The sequence below is a fragment of the Hemitrygon akajei genome, chromosome 8 (assembly GCF_048418815.1).
Source record: "Hemitrygon akajei chromosome 8, sHemAka1.3, whole genome shotgun sequence".
NCBI lineage: Eukaryota > Metazoa > Chordata > Chondrichthyes > Myliobatiformes > Dasyatidae > Hemitrygon > Hemitrygon akajei.
The window spans coordinates 174630979-174652994 of NC_133131.1; the positions used below are offsets into that span (position 1 = coordinate 174630979).

General features: G+C 47.9%; 1 protein-coding gene across 5 annotated transcripts in view; it reads left to right on the forward strand.

Annotated features, from left to right (window-relative positions):
* Window positions 1–22016, forward strand: part of mroh1 (maestro heat-like repeat family member 1) — a 159392-nt gene that overhangs the window by 6794 nt on the left and 130582 nt on the right. The gene's annotated exons all lie outside the window — the stretch shown is intronic.

The following is a 22016-nucleotide window of genomic DNA, read 5'->3' on the forward strand; positions in this document are numbered from 1 at the left end:
TACCAGAGTACATGTACGTCCCCATCTACAATGCTGATGATCATTTCACGTGCGAAGGGGTCCAAACGACTCACTGAAGGGTGCCCAGGAGCTGGAGCTGCCACCACCTCCTACAGAGTGAACCCAGCGATGTGGGTGACAACTCCCAAATGAGCTCAATGCCTTCGATGCTGCTTTGACTGTCAAAACATGAAGGCAGCTTCACGATTTCCCAGGGCCCCCACTGACTGAGATTTCAGTCGGCTGAGGCTGCAGTGAGAAGGGTGAACCCACAGAGAGCGGCCATCCCCGACCCTCGCTGGCGGGCCGTCCCCGACCCTCGCTGGCGGGCCGTCCCCGACCCGCGCTGGTCGGCTGGCTGGGGAGAGTGATTCTTTCTCTCGACCCCTCCCCTCCCTGGCAAACGGCTGTGCAGGCCAAGTCATATTTAAATAGAGATTGACAGGTGCTTAAGGGCAGATAAGGTTTCGAGAAGATTGGGGTTGAGAGGGAAAATAAATCGGCTGTGATGGAATGGCGGAGCAGACTCGATGGACCAAGTGGCCTAGTTCTGCTCCTGTGTCTGATGATCCAAAGATGTAAATTCATTAAACGTGATGCCCTTGCCCATTGTCGGACATAAGCACGAGATTCTGCAGATACAGGAAATCTGGAGCAACGCACACAAAATACTGGTGGAACGCAGCAGGCCAGGCAGCATCTATAGGAAGAGGTACAGTCAACGTTTTGGGCCGAGATCCTTCGTCAGGACTAACTGAAAGAAGAGATAGTAAGAGATTTGAGAGGGGGGAGGGGAAAATCTGAAATGATAGGAGAAGACTGGAGGGGGCGGAGTGAAGCTAAGAGCTGGAAAGTTGATTGGCAAAAGGGATACAGAGCTGGAGAAGGGAAAGGATCATGGGGCGGGAGGCCTCGGGAGAAAGAAAGGGGGGAGGGGAGCACCAGAGGGAGATGGAGAACAGGTAAGGAGTGATTGTGAGAGGGACAGAGACAGAAAAAAGAGAGGGGAAAAAAGGGAATGAATGAATAAATAAATAAGGGATGGGTAAAAAGGGGAGGGGGGCATTAACGGACGTTAGAGAAATCAATGTTCATGCCATCAGGTTGGAGGCTACCCAGCCGGTATATAAGGTGTTGTTCCTCCAACATGAGTGTGGCTTCATCTTGACAGTAGAGGAGGCCATGGATAGACATATCAGAATGGGAATGGGACGTGGAATTAAAATGTGTGGCCACTGGGAGATCCTGCTTTTTCTGGCGGACTGAGCGTAGGTGTTCAGCGAAACGGTCTCCCAGTCTGCGTCGGGTCTCACCAATATATAAAAGGCCACACCGGGAGCACCAGACGCAGTATACCACACCAGCCGACTCACAGGTGAAGTGTCGCCTCACCTGGAAAGACTGTCTGGGGCCCTGAATGGTGGTGAGGGAGGAAGTGTAAGGGCAGGTGTAGCACTTGTTCCGCTTACAAGGATAAGTGCCGGGAGGGAGATCGGTGGGAAGGGATGGGGGGGGACGAATGGACAAGGGAGTCGCATAGGGAGCGATCCCTGCGGAAAGCAGAGTGGAGGGATTCCACGTTTTAATTCCACATCTCATTCCCATTCTGATATGTCTATCCATGGCCTTCCTCTACTGTCAAGATGAAGCTACACTCAGGTTGGAGGAACAACACCTTATATACTGGCTGGGTAGCCTCCAACCTGATGGCATGAACATTGATTTCTCTAACTTCGTTAATGCCCCCCTCCCCTTCTTACCCCATCCCATCCCTTATTTATTTATCTATCTATCCCCTGCTCTCCATCTCCCTCTGGTGCTCCCCTCCCCCTTTCTTTCTCCCTAGGCCTCCCATCCCATGATCCTTTCCCTTCTCCAGCTCTGTATCCCTTTTGCCAATCACCTTTCCAGCTCTTAGCTTCACCCCACCCCTTCTGGTCTTCTATCATTTTGGATCTCCCCCTCCCCCTCCCCCTCCCACTTTCAAATCTCTTACTATCTCACCTTTCAGTTAGTCCTGACGAAGGGTCTCGGCCCAAAACGTCGACAGTGCTTCTCCTATAGATGCTGCCTGGCCTGCTGTGTTCCACCAGCATTTTGTGTGTGTTGTTTGAATTTACAGCATCTGCAGATTTCCTCGTGTTTGAGTAAACATTTTAGGTTCTGCAATCCTTTGTCAGGACTGTGTCAGATTTTGTGCGCGTGTGTCAGATGTCGTTCTGCGCTGGCTACTGCAGCTTGCTGATTCATTAAGAGCGGAATGTGTGTCCTGGTTGGATGGGAGCCTTGAGTAATTAGTGTGGGCGGACTGGATTGTGTCTGCCTGCTTCACTGGGTGTGTGACTGTTGACTTTGTTTTGAGTGCATTGTCACAAGGCTGGGAACAAACAGAGAGCCTGAACCTTCAGCACACACCAAGATTCAAGAGTGTTGAATGTCATTTCCAGTACACAAGTGTAAAGAGGAATGGAATAATTGTTACTCTGGATCCGATGTAGCATGAAAAAACCATTAAGATAAAGAACACAATAATAATGAACCACTGTAAACATAAATACACAAGAGCTTGTATACACAGATTGATTGTCTGTATGTCCATAAAGTGACACTAGGCACAGGAGTGTCTGTACATAAGGTGACACAGGAAATGATAAAGTAGTGGTGGTTGGGGTGGGTTTGTGGGTGGAGGTGTTGATCAGCCTTACTGCTTGGGGAAAGTCACTAGTTGTGAGTCTGGAGGACCCAGCATGGATGCTATGTCACCTCCTCCCTAATGGGAGTGGGACAAACAGTCCATGCGCAGGGTGGGTGAGTGGGATCCTTCATGATGTTACTGACCCCTTTCCAAGTCCTTATACATGTCCTTGGTGGCTGGTATCAGGTCTGCAGTCCTTGTTGAACTGAGCATCGCCTCCTATTTCTCCTTTACCATGCAGATGAAGACCTTTCGGCCCACTGAACCTATACTCGCCCTGGGTGTACACAGAGCTAGGAGGAGGATGAGAGGTGACTTGATAGAGGTATAGAAGATGATCGAGTGGACAGTCAAAGACTTTTTCTCCCAGGGCAGAAATGCCTAATAGCAGAGGGCATAATTTTAAGATGATTGGAGGAAAGCAAAGGTGGGGACGTCAGAGGCAGGTTTTTACACACACAGAGTGGTGTGTGCATGGAACGTGCTGCCGGGGTGGTGAGAGAGGCAGATAGATTAAAGAGACTCTTAGATAGGTTCAAGGATGATAGAAAGATGGAGGGCTATGTGGGAGGGAAGGGTTAGACTGATCTCAGAGTGGGTTAAAAGGTTGGCACAACATCTTGGGCTGAAGGGCCTGTGCTGTGCTATACTGTTTGATGTTCCAGTTGACCTTTCGGCCCACTGTCTATACTAGCTCCTGGTGCATTCTCGGTGGCTCTCTGCATGTAGGTCATTCTCTATCTGAGTGCCAAACAACTCTCCTAGATGCCAGGGGTCAATTAACTCAGCAACTCATGGACATGCAGACTCCACACAGACAGCACTGGAATGCAGAACTGAACAAGTCCACGTGGTTACGGGGAGGACGAGCAGACTCCACACAGACAGCAGTGGAGTTCGGGACTGAACATGGGTTGAACTTGAGTTCGTTGTCATCTACACAGGTCCACGTGGTCACGGGTGAAAAGAAACACTTACTTGCAGCATCACAAACACAGACACGTGGTATAAGCAGCGTTCTCAAGGAAATCAGTTACAACGTATACACATTTTTTACATGAAGAAACACAATTAGAACAATAAAAGATTTTGTTTTAGTGCAAAATGGTTCTAGTGTTGCTAAATGGCAGTGATTCTGGTTGTCAAATCACAGACAGGAGAAAATCTGCAGATGCTGGAAATCCAAGCAACACACACAAAATGCTGCAGGAACTCAGTGGGTCAGTCAACGTCAGTGGAAAAAGGTACAGTCGGCATTTCGGGCTGAGACCCTTCGGTAGAACTTGCCAAAGGGTTTCAGCCCAAAACATCGACTTTCCATAGATGCTGCCTGACCTGCTGAGTTCCTTCAGCATTTTATGTGTGATTTGGGTTGTGATGGTTTTCAAGAACCAGTTGGTTGAAGGGAAGTGGCTGATGCTGAACGTGGTGGTGTGGGACTTCAGGCTTCTGTACCTCCTGCCTGGTGGGAGCTGTGAAGTGGGGGTCTTTGATGATGGATATTGCCTCCTGGTGATACTCCCAATGGTGGGGGGGACTCGTGCCTGTGAAGTTTTGGGCCCTGTCCTCTACTCTGTGCAGCTTCTGACGTTCCTGTTCATTCAAATTGCCAGACAAGACTGTGCTGCAACCAGTCCACGTGCGTTCAACAGCATACAGGGACGCCCATTTATTACAGAGAAGAGGAGGAATTTCTTCAGCCAGAGGGTGGTGAATCTGTGGAATTCATTGACTCCCCACAGTCAGCTGGGGAGGCCAAGTCATTGGATATATTTAAAGAGGAGGCTGATAGGTTCTTGATTAGTCAGGGCATCAAAGTTTGTGAGGAGAGGGCAGAAGAATGGGGTTGAGAGGGATAATAAATCAGCTATGGTGGAATGGACTGGATGGGCCAAATGGCCTAGTTCTGTTCTTTTGTCCTATGGGCTTGTGATTTGCTGGGTGCAGGTTATCTTTGATGTTAACACCCATCCAATGTAGACCGGCACATGGTCACCCTCCTTCCCCTTTCTGGAGTCAATAAACAATTCTTTATTTTTACTGACAATGAGTGAGAGGCTGGTTCCTTAATGTTGTTTTAGTCTAGGGGGGCTAGTGGGGAAAAGCCCCCACTACTAGTTAAATGCTCCCAATGGCGTGCACCTCAATTAGCCACTGACAACCATGTCTCACTCCTGGCCTTCACGTGTGACTCAGCTGCTAAACCCAGCAGAACTGTTTCTACTGACGGGGGAAAGGTGGGTTACTGGTGTCTTAAAACCAGTCACTTTGGGCAGATGGGACTTGGCAGCTCATCTAGGGGAAGGAAATCTCTGCTACCTTGCAGCGATACCCACTCACAGTGAAGGCTTTGGGAGTGAACCCTAACGGAAAAATCTGGAGCTGGGGTCCCTAAGGCAGTCCTACGTTGTTGAATGTTGACTGGCAGCTCCTGAGGCGCCACTGGTCCCAATCTGTATCGGTCTCTGCCATTCCTGTGGATTCGTCCACCGCGTGGAGAGGGGAGCTGCTGAACGGGCAACAGTCTCCTCTTCATATTGTACGGCCCTGGCTGGCATATTGTGTTGGCAGCTCGGATGCACCTCCATGGGTGACTCCGACCAACGGAGGGCCTGAGTGAGAGGTTGTTTTTGTGACACCACTCATCCAGCTGCCCTACCTGAGTGGCGGCAGGTGTAACCACACTGTACCCCACCTGGGGAGCTGCCTCCAGCTGCACACGCACTTGGCATTTGCTGTGCCCATGGCTGCAGAGCAGCCTCCGCTGTGGGAGCTGGGGCGCTTTCAGATCAGCTGAGGATGCCCGCCATTTTCACACATTGCTGAAGACTTGGAACACGAGATTTGTCACGTGCAAAAGTCTTAGCGTATGTAAAAAAAATTATGTAAAGCGAAGACGGTTTCAAAAATAAATGGGAAATTTCTAAATATCAAAAAATTACTATAAAGAGCAGCAAACATTAAGAAAAAGCAAATCAAATCCATGTTTGGTGTGACCACTCTTTGCCTCTAAAACTGCATCAATTCTCTTGGGTACACTGTCGTGCAGATTTGAACAAAAACGGGTTGGTAAATTGTTCAAAGCATCTTGGAGAACTTGCTACAGTTCTTCTGCAGACTTTAGCCGTCTTGCTCGCTTCTGTGTCCAAGTAATCCCAGACAGCGTCGAAGATGTTGCGATTAGGGCTCTGTGGAGGCCATACATCTGAAACTATATAAATGAGGGTGCCTCAGACTTGCATGGTACTGAACATCAAAATGTACAGCAAAATGTATTGTTCAGCTCGATGACCAACGCAGTCCGAGGATGTGCAGGTTTCACCGTACCAACCGAACATGCCCACAACTCACTAACCCAGAGCCGTAGGTACTTGGAGCATCTGGAGGAAACCCACATGGTCACAGGAAAGACGTAGAGACTCAGAGGTGGGAATTGAACCCAACACCCAGTTGGTGTTGCGAAGCGTTCTGCTAACCGCGACGCTACCGTGGCTGGGTTCCTGAGGTTTGAAGTGTTGCATTCAGTTCAGACTCTGTTGGCAGAGCTTGTGAACAGAACAGCACAATACAGGAATAGGCAGTGTTGTGCAGAGCCAATTAACTTAGTAGCTACACTTCTGCCTGCAGATGGTCCATATCCATCCATTTTCCTCACATCCGTGTGCCCGTCTAAGAGCCTGTGCAAAGTCTCTATGGTAGCTGTCTCTACCATCCCCCTGGCTCCCACCTCTCTGACAAAAGAATCTCCTTTGAATTTCCCCCTCAAACCTTTAACGTATTAGATATTTCCAACCTGGGAAAAAGACGCTGGCTACTCCAGGGTTTCTCAACCGGGGTTCCGCAGGAGTCTGTGATTTTTAAAAAAGGAAACACTGTTTTTTGAACTTTGCACCATGGGTGATGATAGTGGTGGGCAGTGACCAGGCAGTCCCGTCAGCGATCTCACTAGAGGTCTCTCAGCCCAGTGTGGCAGTACGCAGTCGTCTGTTTATTTGGTTGAGTCCACTCTCAGTTTTTGACATGAGATAGGAGAGGCCATTGATAATTGGTGAGCGCTGTATTGTACAGAGGGGAGGACAGTAGGCTGATGATTGGTGAGCGCTGTATTGTACAGAGGGGAGGACAGTAGGCTGATGATTGGTGAGCGCTGTATTGTACAGAGGGGAGGACGGTAGACTGATAATTGGTGAGCGTTGTATTGCACAGAGGGGAGGACGGTAGGCTGATAATTGATGAGCGCTGTATTGTACAGAGGGGTGGACGGTAGGCTGATAATTGGTGAGCGCTGTATTGTATGGAGGGGAGGATGGTAGGCTGATAATTGGTGAGCACTGTATTGTACAGAGGGGAGGACGGTAGGCTGGTAATTGGTGAGCACTGTATTGTACAGAGGGGAGGACGGTAGGCTGGTAATTGGTGAGCACTGTATTGTACAGAGGGGAGGACGGTAGGCTGGTAATTGGTGAGCACTGTATTGTACAGAGGGGAGGACGGTAGGCTGGTAATTGGTGAGCACTGTATTGTACAGAGGGGAGGACGGTAGGCTGATAATTGGTGAGTGCTGTATTGTACAGAGGGGAGGACGGTAGGCTGATAATTGGTGAGTGCTGTATTGTACAGAGGGGAGGACGGTAGGCTGATAATTGGTGAGTGTTGTATTGTACAGAGGGGAGGACGGTAGGCTGATAATTGGTGAGCGTTGTATTGTACAGAGGGGAGGACGGTAGGCTGATAATTGGTGAGCGCTGTATTGTACAGAGGGGAGGACGGTAGGCTGATAATTGGTGAGCGCTGTATTGTACAGAGGGGAGGACGGTAGGCTGATAATTGGTGAGTGCTGTATTGTACAGAGGGGAGGACGGTAGGCTGATAATTGGTGAGTGTTGTATTGTACAGAGGGGAGGACGGTAGGCTGATAATTGGTGAGCGTTGTATTGTACAGAGGGGAGGACGGTAGGCTGATAATTGGTGAGCGCTGTATTGTACAGAGGGGAGGACGGTAGGCTGATAATTGGTGAGCGTTGTATTGTACAAGAGGGGTGGACGGTAGGCTGATAATTGATGAGTGTTGTATTGTACAGAGGGGAGGACGGTAGGCTGATAATTGATGAGTGTTGTATTGTACAGAGGGGAGGACGGTAGGCTGATAATTGGTGAGCGCTGTATTGTACAGAGGGGTGGACGGTAGGCTAGTAATTGGTGAGTGTTGTATTGTACAGAGGGGAGGACGGTAGGCTGATAATTGGTGAGCATCGTATTGGATAGGGGAGGACAGTAGGCTGATAATTGGTGAGCACCGTATTGGATAGGGGAGGACAGTAGGCTGATAATTGGTGAGTGTTGTTTTGCACAGGGGAGGACGATAGGCTGATGAGTGTGAAGTGCATTATCCGAGCATCGAATGGACTCCCCTAGCTTGGCCTTTGACGCCAGCATCTCCTTCCCGAATGACCTCCCTCAATTTCCTCTTACGCGCTGCCGATTGACTTATGGGAGCGAACAAACTCTACCAGGGTGTAGAAAATTGGAGGGAAAGTTTCATTCTAAAGATGGTCCAGTGTGGCTATTTTTTAAGAGGAGGTGTGAGATGGAAGTAGAGGGTTCTTCACCTAGGGCTAGGGACAATTCTCATCAGGTTACAATCTCCTGAGTCATTTCACTGCACGAGTGACACAGAAAAGTCTGTCTTTACAATGAAAGCTACTTATCAATAGGTTTTACGTGGACTGGTGATGCAAGTAAAAAAGCTCGGGAAACAAGTTATTTATTAGCAGAACGTATTACCCAGAAAAGGAAAAGTCACACAGTTGGTGAGAACCAGCAGGTAAAATTATAGTGGGTAAAACGCTAGGACAAGATGCAAAACGAGAAATTGAAAAGTTTTCACTCTCAAACAGTACAATAAGTCAACAAATTGATGACATGCCACATGATGTTGAAGAGGTTTTGTGGGATAAACTGAAAAAATGACCGCTTCTCTGTCCAGGTTGATGTGTCAACAGATTTCACCAGAAAATGTCACGTTGCAGCATTTGTAAGATTTGTGTGTGTGTGTGTGTGTCTGTGTGTGTGAGATTCAAGAAACTTTCTCTGTTGCAAAGAGCTGCCTTAAACAAGCCAAAACCAAGATATATTTAATGTCACACAAAATGCTGGTGGAACGCAGCTGGCCAGGCAGCATCTATAAGGAGAAGCACTGTTGACGTTTTGGGCCGAGACCCTTCGTCAGGACTAACCGAAAGGAAAGATAGTAAAAGATTTGAAAGTAGGAGGGGGAGGGGGAAATGCGAAATAATAGAAGACTGGAGGGGGTGGGGTGAAGCTAAGAGCTGGAAAGGTGATTGGCAAAAGGGATACAGAGCTGGAGAAGGGAAAGGATCATGGGATGGGAGGCCTAGGGAGAAAGAAAGGGGGAGGGGAGCACCAGAGGGAGATGGAGAACAGGCAGAATGATGTGCAGAGAGAGAGGAAAAAAAAGTGGGGAGGAACTAAATATATCAGGGATGGGGTAAGAAGGGGAGGGGGGTTCCCTGATCAGTCAGGGTGTCAAAGGTAACAGGGGCAAAGCAGGAGAATGGGGTTGAGGGGGATAATAAATCAGCCATGATGGAATGGCAGAGCAGACTTGATGGGCTGAATGGCCTAATTCTGCTCCTTTGCCTTATGGTCTTATGATCAGTAAGTCTGGTGATGAAAATTAGTGGATAGTGGGGTATTGATCATTATATAGACTAGGGTAGATGGCTACAGGGCAGGGGAGACTAAAATCAGGGAGTGTGGGTATGGGTATGAGGAATCAGATTTAGGTGTATGAGACTATAAGACATCAGAGCAGAATTAACCCATTCGGCCTATCGAGTTTGTTCTGTCATTCCATTATGGCTGATTTATTAACCCTCTCAACCATATTTTCCTACCTTTTCCCCGTAACCTTTAACACCCTGATTGATGAAAAACCCATCAACCTCTGCCTTAAATAAACCCAATGACTTGGCCTCCACAGCTGCCTGTGGCGATGAATTCCACAGATCCACCACCCTCTGGATAAAGAAATTCCTCCTCATCTCTGTTCTGAAGGGATGTTCTTGTATTCTGAAGCTGTGTCCTCCGGTTCTAGACTCCCCCATCATAGGAAACATTCTCTCCACATCTACTGAAATATGTCGTGAAATTTGTTCTGACTTGGCAAGATGAAAAGATTATCATAGGCTACTGTTATGTGCACTCCCCCCGCAGGTAATTTGGTTCACTACTTTATCTCTACCTACTCGGTCTCATTGCTTACAGCTGTTCCTGATAACTTATACCTGCATTGTTCAGCAATTAGCCTTCCACGTCAGGTTGGCCATTACATAATCGCCTGTATATTTATTCATCAGTCGTCAGAAGCACCGTGTTCCCCTCAGAGGAGTTTTAATCAATATCTGAATCCACCTCTCCTGAGAATGCTTGTCAGTACTGTCTGTTTGCTCAGCTCCTGACGTACAGTAACGTGTTGTTGAACAATAAAATCGCCCTTAAGCTCCAGCTACACCAGGACTGGAGTTTACTTGTCTGCATAGCTTAAGGAAACGGGGAAAACTTGTGATCGAGGGCAGAATAGTTACTAACAAAAGTGATCACTGTGAAGCATAATGAGGTAGTGCCCATTCTCCATTCAGAAATCTGATGGCCGAGGGGAAGAAGCTGTTCCTGAAACAGTGAGTGTGTGTCTTCCGGCTCCTGTACCTCCTCCCTGATTAAAGTAATTAGAAGAGGGCATGCCCTAGATGGGGAGGATCCTTCACGACGGATGCCGCCTTCAGGCACTGCCTTTTGACGATGTCCTCGATGCTGAGGAGGCGAGTATCCGTCATGGAGCTGGTTGAATTTGCAACCTTTTCCGATCCTGTGCAGTGGCCTCTCGAAACCAGGCCGGGATGCAACCAGTTAGAATGCTTTTCACAGTGCACCTGTAGAAAGCTACCAGAGTTTTTGGTGACATATCAAATGAAGTATAGCTGCTGTTGTGCTTTCTTTGTGATTGGCTCAGAATGTTGACACCTAGCAATTTAAAACTGCTCAGAATTTCAGCTACTGATATCTCGATGAGGACTGGTGTGTGTGTTTGTGTGATCTGACTTCCCCTTACTGAAGTTCACAATCAGTTCATTCATCTGGCTGATGATGAGTGTGAGCTTGTTGTTAAGAGAAGAAAGATTTATAGTGGACCTGGGCGACAACTTCTTCCAAAACGAGGTTGGTGGGTGTATAGAACAATCTTCCCAGAGGAAGTAGTAGAGGTAGTTGGACAGAAAAGACAAGAGGGATATTTTCATAAGAAATAGAAAGAGATTAGGTATCATTTTTAAAGAGACCAGCCTTATTTGTCACGTGTACATCGATCCAGACAGTGAAATGTGTACCCCACAGTGACCCAGACAGGCTCCTCACTGACCGTATCCCACAGTGACCCAGACAGGCACCTCACTGACGGTATCCCACAGTGACCCAGACAGTTTCCTCACTGACCGTATCCCACTGTGACCCAGACGGGCCCCTCACTGACCGTATCCCACAGTGACCCAGACAGGCTCCTCACTGACCGTACCCCACGGTGACCCAGACGGGCTCCTCACTGACCGTATCCCACAGTGACCCAGACAGGCTCCTCACTGACCGTATCCCACAGTGACCCAGACGGGCTCCTCACTGACCGTATCCCACGGTGACCCAGACAGGCTCCTCACTGACCGTACCCCACGGTGACCCAGACGGGCTCCTCACTGACCCTATCCCACAGTGACCCAGACGGGCTCCTCACTGACCGTCTCCAACAGTGACCCAGACGGGCTCCTGACTGACCGTATCCCACAGTGACCCAGACGGGCTCCTGACTGACCGTATCCCACAGGGACCCAGACGGGCTCCTGACTGACCGTATCCCACAGTGACCCAGACGGGCTCCTCACTGACCGTACCCCACAGTGACCCAGACGGGCTCCTCACTGACCGTATCCCACAGTGACCCAGACAGGCTCCTCGCTGACCGTATCCCACAGTGACCCAGACGGGCTCCTCACTGACCGTACCCCACAGTGACCCAGACGGGCTCCTCACTGACCGTACCCCACAGTGACCCAGACGGGCTCCTCACTGACCGTATCCCACAGTGACCCAGACAGGCTCCTCACTGACCCTATCCCACAGTGACCCAGACGGGCTCCTCACTGACCGTCTCCAACAGTGACCCAGACGGGCTCCTCACTGACCGTCTCCAACAGTGACCCAGACGGGCTCCTCACTGACCGTACCCCACAGTGACCCAGACGGGCTCCTCACTGACCGTACCCCACAGTGACCCAGACGGGCTCCTCACTGACCGTATCCCACAGTGACCCAGACAGGCTCCTCGCTGACCGTATCCCACAGTGACTCACCCAACCTCACTGGAAAAAGCCTGCTTGCATTTACCCTCTCTGTACCCCTCATCATTTTGTATACCTCGATTAAATTTCCCCTCGTTCTTCGACGCTCCAGGGAATAAAGTCCTCACCTGTTGAACCTTTCCCTATGGGTCAGGTCAATCCGGAGCAGAACTCGGTGATGGGTAGCTGATGGCTAATGGGTGCCACAGCGGTTAGCCTGCCACTGCTGCAGCTTGAGTTCAGTTCCGGTGTCCTCTGAGTGGTGTGAGAGGGTTTTCTCCTTCCGCGTACCAGTTAGTTGGCTGTTTGGTCATTGTACGTTATCCTGTAGTTAGGCTCGGGTCAGATCGGGCTGCTGGGCGGCATGGCTCAAAATGCTGCAAGGGCCTATTCCTAGCTCTATCCCCCGGAGTTTAGTCACCTCTTTCTAATGATTATTTAGCGATACAGTGCAGAACAGAACAGGCCCTTTTGTCCCATCGAGCCACACCGTCCTGCTACACACTGTTTTAACCCCAGCCTGATCACAGGATGGTGTTCAAGGACCAGTTAGCCTACTAACCGGTGTGTCTTTGGACTGTGGGAGGAAACGCACGCAGTCACCGGGAGGGCGTACAAACTCCTTACAGAGGCCGCTGGAATTGAGCTCTGAACTCCAACACCCAAGCTGGGATAGGGTCGTGCCAACTGCACTGTTACCATGGTGAAGTACAATACAATGCAGGAAAAAAATCTTAAATTACAATTATAAATATATTATTAAAAAAATAAATGCGTAGTGCAAAAAGAACAAAAATAGTGAGGTGTACTTGGGTATATTGTCCGCTCAGATATCTGCCGGCGGAGGGATGTAGTATCATAGTGTCAAGTGTACAGCACCAAAACAGGCCCTTCGGCCCATCTAGTCTGTGCCGAACTGTTTAAACTGCCTATTCTCATTGACTTGTCCCGGGACCAGAGGCCTCCGTACCCCTACCATCCATGTACCTATCCAAACTTCTCTTTCACATTGAGATTGAGCTCACATGCACCACTTCCACTGGCAGCTCGTTCCACACTCTCACCACCCTCTGAGTGAAGAAGTTTCCCCTCATGTTTCCCTTAGACTTCTCACCTTCCACCCTTAACCCATGACCTCTAGTTGTAGTTCGGTGGGAGCTCCCCTCCCCTCTTTTATTCCCTCACCCTCCCCTCTTTTATTCCCTCACCCTCCCCTCTTTTATTCCCTCACCCTCCCCTCTTTTATTCCCTCACCCTCCCCTCTTTTATTCCCTCACCCTCCCCTCTTCTATTCTCTCCCTCTCCCCTCTTCTATTCCCTCACCCTCCCCTCTCCTCACTTGACTATCATCTCCCACTGGCATCTCTCCTCCTTCCCTTTCTCCTATGTTCCACTCTCCTCTCCTATCAGATTCCTTGTTCTTCAGCCCTTCACCTTTCCCACCCACTTGGCTTCAGCCATCACCTTCCGGCCGGCCTCCTTCCCTTCCCCCACCTTTTTACTTTCCCCCTTCCATTCCAGTCCTGACAGGGGACTCGGCCTGAAAAGTCGACTGTTCGTTTCCATAGACGCTGCCTAACTGCTGAGCTCCTCCAGCATTTTGTACGCGTTGTGGTGGATTTCCAGTGTCTGCAGAATCTCTTGTGTTTAGGATGTACAGAGACTCCTTATAGACAGCGACGGAATTGAACTCTGACGACGCCCCGAGCTGTAATAGTGTTGCACCAACCACTACGCTACCGTGTTGCCCATGGTTTCTGCTCTGTGAATGCCTCTGCATGTCTATATTTAGAACTATAGGTTAATCTGTAACCAGTATCTTGCTCAGGCTAAGCAGAGGGAAGTTGGGGAGGAATTGGGGAAGTACCGGTAACTACAATTTATTTTTAACGTACTGAGAATCTGAGAAGTTTTAATATCCAAAGGCAGCTTGGTTTTCTTGTACATGAGTCATTGAAAGTTTAATGTGCCGGAAGGGGTAAGAGGTCCTACGCGGAGGTTGGAGGGTAGGCAAGAGGCTGAAGTAATTTCTAGGTTACTTCTGGTGCCATGTGCTGGTCAGGGCAGGAACAGGATGATAGTGCAGATGAATCAATGGCTGAGGAGAGTTCTGATAGAGAGGCATAGGTCGAGTGGACAGACTGTATCTCTTTCCCAGAGTTGAAATGTCGAATACCAGAGGGCATGCAATTAAGATGGAGTGGGTAATTTCAAAGGAGATGTGAGGGGCAAGTTGTTTTTACACAGAGAGTGGTGGGTGTCTGGAATGCACTGTCTGGGTGGTGGAGGAGGTAGATACATCAGGGACTTTTAAGAGATGTTTAGTTAGGCACAAGAACGTGAGGGAGGTGGAAGGATGGGGACATTGTGTAGGCAGAAGGGATTAATTAGCTATTTCATTACATATATGATAGGTTTGCCGCAATGTTATGGGCTGAAGGGCTGCTCTCTGCAGAGCTCTGTCTGTGAGACCGCTCTGGGCTTCGTGCCTGCGAGCTCCGTGTGATTTGCCCCGCTGTGTGATGAACTGAGGCTGTGGGGCCTGCTCCAGGCTTCGTGCCTGCGGGCTCCGTGTGATTTGCCCCGCTGTGTGATGAACTGAGGCTGTGGGGCCTGCTCCAGGCTTCGTGCCTCTGGGCTCCATTTTGTTCTGAATGCTGTTGCTTGCTTTTATTGGTTCTATGAATTGTGTGTTTTTCTGTCTCTGCGCATTGGGTGTTGGTCTTTTTTTTAAAAAGCGAAGTATGTGGTAACACATGCGTAGTTTTGGACATGGAGACCTTTCCTATCCAAATGTCTTGGAGTCATACAGAATGAAAGTCCTTTCAGCCCACCTGGCCCCTGCCGACTGAGATTCCCATTGAAGATAGTCCCGTCTACTCTCGTTTGGCCGACGTCACTCTAACGCAGTCTAAACCTTTCCTATCCGTGGACCTGTCAAAATGTTGTTTAAAGCATTGTGACTTTTTTTACACCAAGTGGCGGGTGCATGGAATGCCCTGCCAGGGGTGGCGGCAGAGGCAGATGTAAAAAACATTTCAGAGACTCTTGCATCGGGAAATGGGTGGGAGAAAAATGGAGGGTTATGTAGAACGGAAGGATTGGATTGATCTTGGAGTAGGTTATTGTGGGCCAAAGGGCCTGTTAGGTTCTACATTATATCAGCTTGTTCCATACACTACCACCCTCCATCTGGAAAAACTTAACAAAGCATAAACTGATTAGAACAGGAATAAAAAGGTGTCATGTTGTAATTATATATGGCTTTAGCAACATCCCATCAGGAGTATTGTGTTAAGCAGGAATTCCCAACCTGAGGTCCACGATCTCCTCAGTTAATGGTATTAAAAAAGGTTGGGAACATCTGTCAGCACACACACACACACACACCCCCCCCCCCCCCCCCGGAGGAACTCAGCAGGCCAGACAGCATCTGTGGAAGAGAGAATAGTCGATGTTTTCAGCCGAGACCCTTCATCAGGACTGGAAAAACAAGGCTGAGGTGTCAGAGTGAGAATGTGTGGGGGAGGAGGGGGGAAGAGAAAAACACAAGGTGACGATGGGTGAACACGAGGAAATCTGCAGATGCTGGAAATTCAAACTACAACACACACAAAATGCTGGTGGAACACAGCAGGCCAGGCAGCATCTATAGGGAGAAGCGCTGTTGACATTTCGGGCCGAGACCCTTCGTCAGGACTAACCGAAAGGAAAGATCGGCAGCAGGCCAGTCAAACACACGCACTCTTGTGTCTACAAAGCCACACTGTCGTAGCCCGTGCAGAATGTGGTCTGGCATTGTCCTGCTGAAATAAGCATGGACGTCCCAGGAAGAGACGTCGCCTTGATGGCAACATATGTCTCTCTAAAATCCTAATATACGCCTCAGAGTCAATGGTACCTTCACATACATGTATCTCACCCATGCCGTGGGCACTGATTCACCCCCATACCATCACAGATGTTGGCTTTTGCACCTTTCGCTGATAACAATCAGGATGGTCGTTTTCATCTTTGGCACGGAGAACTCGACGCCTGTTTTTTCCGAAATCTAGCTGAAATGTGGACTCATCTGACCACAGCACAGGATTCCACAGTCTTTCGGTCCATTTGAGATGAGCTCGGGCCCAGAGAACTCGCCGGTGTTTCTGCGTAGAGTTGATGTATGGCTTCCTCCTTGCGTGATACAGTTTCAAGTTGCATTTCTGGATGCAACGACGGACTGTGTTAAGTGACAATGGTTTTCCGAAGTACTCCCGAGCCCAGGTGGCTATAATTGTCACAGTAGCATGACGGTTTCTTAGGCAGTGCCGCCTGAGGGCTCGAAGATCACGCGCATTCAACAGTGGTTTCCGACCTTGCCCTTTACGCACTGAGATGTCTCTGAATTCTCAATCTTTTCACAATATTATGTACTGTAGATGTTGAAAGACCTAAATTCTTTGCAATCTTGTGTTGGGAAATGTTCCTTTTGAACTGACTAACAATTCTCTCACGAATTTTGGCACAAAGGAGTGAGCCATGACCCATCCTTGCTTGCAAAGACTGAGCCTTTGATGAACACTACTTTTATACCCAGTCATGATACCTCACCTGCTACCAATTAGCCTGCTTAATGTGGAGTCTTCCAAACCGGTGTTACTTGAATATTCTGTGCACTTTTCAATCTTATTTTAACTCTGGCCCAACTTTTGTTGAGTGTGTTGCAGCCATCAAATTCTAAATTTGTGTATATTTACAAAATACAATTAAGTTGGTCAGTAAAACTATTGAAAATCTTTTCTTTGTACTTTTGTCAGTTAAATAAAGGTTCACATGAATTAACATGACAGATTTTTGTTTTTATTGCATTTTGGAAAATATCCCAACTTTTCCGGAAATGGAGTTTGTACTTCGGGTCTCACTGATATACAGGAGGCCACACCAGGAGAACCGGGTACAGTAGATGAACACAACAGGGTCACAGGTACAGTGTCGCCTCACCTGGAAGGACTGTTCCAGGAAACTGGCAGCTTCGTTCTCAAAGACAGTGGTGTCTGTCTGGTTAGTGCAGGACTGTTACACACAAGCCTTTTCTTATAAAAATCTAGCTGTCCTTTGATTTAATTAGCTGCTCTTCCATTTCATAACTGCTGAAGATGTTTGTGTTTGTAATTATAATGCTTTAAAAATCTGTGTGATGTTGGAGTTTCATAGGTTAGGTGTTCAGTAACCTGGGGAGACACTTGGCCTAATTCTACTCCTGTGTCTTGTGGAATCTCTGCTTGTCGAGCTGTGCTGTATATGCGGTGGTCGCATGTGGGATCTGATACACGAGCAATGGGGCTTTCCAGGAGAGGGTCCCGCGTGGCTGGTTGTGGGAGGTGGGTGATCTGGCTGTGTTGTCCCCTCTCCTCACTGTCCCCTGCAGCTTCCTCCGTGGCCCCGATTCCGGGCACCCACCACTTTCTGTGTGAAACAGCTTGCCCCGCACATCTATTTACTGCTCTTCTTAAATGCATGTTCTGTAGTTGCTGGCCTGTCTACCCCGGGAGAAAGACAAAACTAGCTTTCGAAACTGTTGATACTGCCTGTAATTTTATAACCTCTACCAGGCTCACAGTAAACTTATTATCCACGCACATATGTCTAACTTCAAAGTAGAATTTATTACCAGAGTACATAAATGTAACCACATCCACCCCTGAGGTTCTTTTACCCAAGGGCATACTTAGCAAGTCTATGGAACAATAACTATAAACATCAGGGACTGTTAACTGTAATCAATCTCTGCAAATGCAAATATAAATAAATAGCCAAAAATAACAAGCATGAATTAACATGTTGTTAACATCCTGTCAGCCTAACATCAGTAGTGGGGAAGATGCTAGAGTCCATTATTAAGGATGAAATAGTGGCATATCTAGATAGCAGTGATAGGATTGGGCTGAGCCAGCATGGATTTACCAAGGGCAAATCATGCTTGACTAATCTATTGGGAGTTTTTCGAGGATGTAACCAGGAAGTTAGACAAGGGAGATCCAGTGGATGTAGTGTACCTTGATTTTCAGAAGGCATTTGATAAGGTCCCACATAGAAGATTGGTGGGTAAAATCAGAGCTCATGGCATTGGGGGGGAAGATATTGACATGGATAGAAAACTGGTTGGCAGATAGAAAGCAAAGGGTAACGGTGAATGGGTGTTTCTCGGTATGGCAGGTGGTGACTAGTGGGGTGCCACAGGGCTCGGTATTGGGACCACAGCTGTTTACGATTTACATCAACGATTTAGATGAAGGCATTGAGAATAACATCAGCGAGTTTGCTAATGATACTAAGCTGGGTGGCAGTGTGACATGTGATGAGGATGTTAGGAGAATTTAGGGTGACTTGGATAGGCTGGGTGAGTGGGCAGATACTTGGCAGATGATGTTTAATGTGAATAAGTGTGAGATTATCCACTTTGGGAGTAAGAACAGGAAGGCAGATTATTATCTGAACAGTGTAGAGTTCGGTAAGGGAGAAATACAAAGAGATCTAGGAGTCCTTGTTCATCAGTCACTGAAGGTGAATGAGCAAGTGCAGCAGGCAGTGAAGAAGGCTAGTAGAATGTTGGCCTTTATTACAAAGGGAATTGAGTGCAAGAGCAAGGAAATCCTTTTGCATTTGTATAGGGCCCTGGTGAGACCACACCTGGAGTATTGTGTACAGTTTTGGTCTCCAGGGTTAAGGAAGGACATCCTGGCTGTAGAGGAAGTGCAGTGTAGATTCACAAGGTTAATTCCTGGGATGTCTGGACTGTCTTACGCAGAGAGGTTAGAGAGACTGGGCTTGTACACGCTGGAATTAAGGAGATTGAGAGGGGATCTGATTGCAACATATAAGATTATTAAGGGATTGGACAAGATAGAGGCAGGAAATATGTTCCAGATGCTGGGAGAGTCCAGTACCAGAGGGCATGGTTTGAGAATAAGGGGTAGGTCATTTAGGACAGAGTTAAGGAAAAACTTCTTCTCCCAGAGAGTTGTGGGAGTCTGGAATGCACTGCCTCGGAAGGTAGTGGAGGCCAATTCTCTGGATGCTTTCAAGAAGGAGCTAGATAGGTATCTTATGGATAGGGGAATCAAGGGATATGGGGACAAGGCAGGAACCGGGTATTGATAGTAGATGATCAGCCATGATCTCAGAATGGCGGGGCAGGCTTGAAGGGCCAAATGGTCTACTTCTGCACCTATTGTCTATAACAAGAGTCTTTAAATGAATGTAGTTATCCCCTTTTGTTCAGGAGCCTGATGGTTGGGGGGTGGGAGCTGTTCTTGAACCTTTGGTGCGAGTCCAGAGGCTCCTGTACCTTCTACCTGATGGCAGCAGTGAGAAAAGAGCATGGCCTGGGTGGTGAGGGTCTCTGATGGTGGATGCTGCTTTTCTACGGCCGTGTTTCATGTAGATGTGCTCAATGATTGGAGGGTTTACCCGTGATGTACTGGGCCAAATCCATTAGCTTTTGTAGGATTTTTTGCTGAAAGGCATTGGTGTTCCCATACCGGGCTGTAACGCAGCCAGTTGGCACACTTTCCACCACACACCTATAGAAGTTTGTCAAGGTTTTTGATGACATTGTCAAAACCCCACAGACTCCTGAGGAAGTAGAGGACTGTAAGGCTTTCTTTGCAATTATATTTATACGATGGGTCTAGGACAAGTCCTTTGAGATAGTGACACCCAGAAATTTAAAGTCACTGACCCTCTCCACCTCTGATCCTCTGATAAGTACTAGCTCATGGACCTTTGGTTTCCCTCTCCTGAATTCTACAATCAGTTCCTTGGTCTTATTGACATTGGCAGCAGTGGGAAGGAGCATGGCCAGGGTGGTGATGGAAGCTGCTCTTCTACAGCAACGTTTCATGTAGCTCTGCTCAATGGTTCGGAGGGTTTTTCCCATGATGTACTGAGCCAAATCCATTAGCTTTTGTAGGATTTTCCACTCAAAGGCATTGGTGTTCCTGTACCAGGCCGTACTGTACCATACAGGAAAGTAATAGAAATACAATAAACTTATGAAAAGTTCGAAATAACAAGTGCTGACAAACCACCAACATGTAAAAGGCAAATCGTGCAAATTGTAGAGTCCTTATAAGTAAGTCTACAGATTGTGTTAATCAGCTCAGAGTTGAGGTGAGTGAAGTTATCCATGTTGGTTCAAAATCCTGATGGTTGAAGGGTAATAACTGTTCTTGAACCTGGTGGTGTGGGACCTTCTTCCCAATGGTGGCAAGAAGAGTAGAGCGTGGCCTAGTCGGCCAGGTTACCCCTTCAGCCTCTGATGCGCCAAAGAAAACAACCCAGGTTTGTCCAGCCTCTCCTCATAGTGAATACTCTCTAAATCAGGCAGCATCCTGGGAGTTTTAAGCAATATTTACACAGGCTGGGAGAGGAGGGATATGGACTGTATGCAGGGGAGGTACCTCATGGGGCAAGCCTTCTTCCACTAGCCCATCAGTGCAATTATGAGGCATTGGTCAGATCCACGGAGCACTGTGAGCACGTTTGGGTCTCTTGTTTTTATTCACTTATTGAGATACAGTTGGGCCACGCCACCCAGCAACTGCTGATTTAACCCTAGCTTAGTCACGGTACCGTTTACAATGAACAATTAACCTACCAACTGGTACATCTTGGACTGTGGGAGGAAACCGGAGCACCCGGAGGAAACCCACACAGTCACAGGGAGAATGTACAAACTCTTTACAGACATTGGCGGGAATTGAACCTCGGTCACTGGTACTGTAAAGCATTGCGTTAACTACTGCATTACCCTGCTGGTCAAGGAAGGTTTGTCTAAGAAAGGTTGTGCTGAGGTTAGAGAGGGTCCAGAGACATTCCAAGAGAATGGTCCTGGAAATGAAAGGGTTAAGGCATGGGGAGCGTTTGTTGGATCTGGGCCTGTACTCTCTGGAGTTTAGAATTGGGGAGGGTGGGAATCTCATTGAAACCTATTGAATATTGAAAGGTCAAGATAGAGTGGACATGAAAAGGATGTTTCCTATAGTGGAGGAGTCTAGGACCAGAGGGCACAGTCTTAGAATAAAAGGACGTCTTAGAACAGAATTAAGAGGAATTTCTTTAGCCAGAGCATGGTGAATTTTTGTAATTCATTGCCAGAGACAGTTTTGGAGGCCAAGTTACTGGGTGCATTTAAAGCAGAGGTTGATAGGTTCTTGATTAGTCAGGGTGTCAAAGGTTATGGGGAGAAGGCTGGTGAATGGGGTTGAGGGGGATAATGAATCAGCCATGATGGGCTAAATGGCCTAATTCTACTCCTGTGTCTTATGGAATCTCTGCTTGTCAAGCTGTGCTGTATACAGGTGTCCCTGGTTTTTCGAACATTCGCTTTACGACAACTTGCTGTTACGAAAGACCTTCATTAGTACCTGTTTTTGCTAACCAGGGGATTTTTGCTTTCATGAAAAAAAGACGCCCGCTTTGTACGTGTGTATACCCCGAGAAAGACTACAATGACCGTGAAGCCTTGTGCGGGCAGTTGTTTGCGCATGCGTGTACGTGCGTATGTGTGTACGTGTGTAGGCGTGTACCTCCCGATTTTTCTCCCCCCCCCCTCCCCCCAAAAATCGATTTTGGCTCGCTGTCTTCCCGATATTAATAAGTGAAACTACACTATCTACAATATTTCTACTTTATATAGGGTATATATTTATCATATCATTCCTGCTTTTACTATACGTTAGTGTTATTTTAGGTTTTATGTGTTATTTGGTTTGATTTGGTAGGTTTTTTTTGGGTCTGGGAATGCTCAAAAATTTTTCCCATATAAATTAATGGTAATTGCTTTTTCGCTTTACGACATTTCAGTTTACAATCGGTTTCATAGGAACGCTCTACCCTCAGGTTGCGGGGGAAACCTGTCTGCGGTGGTT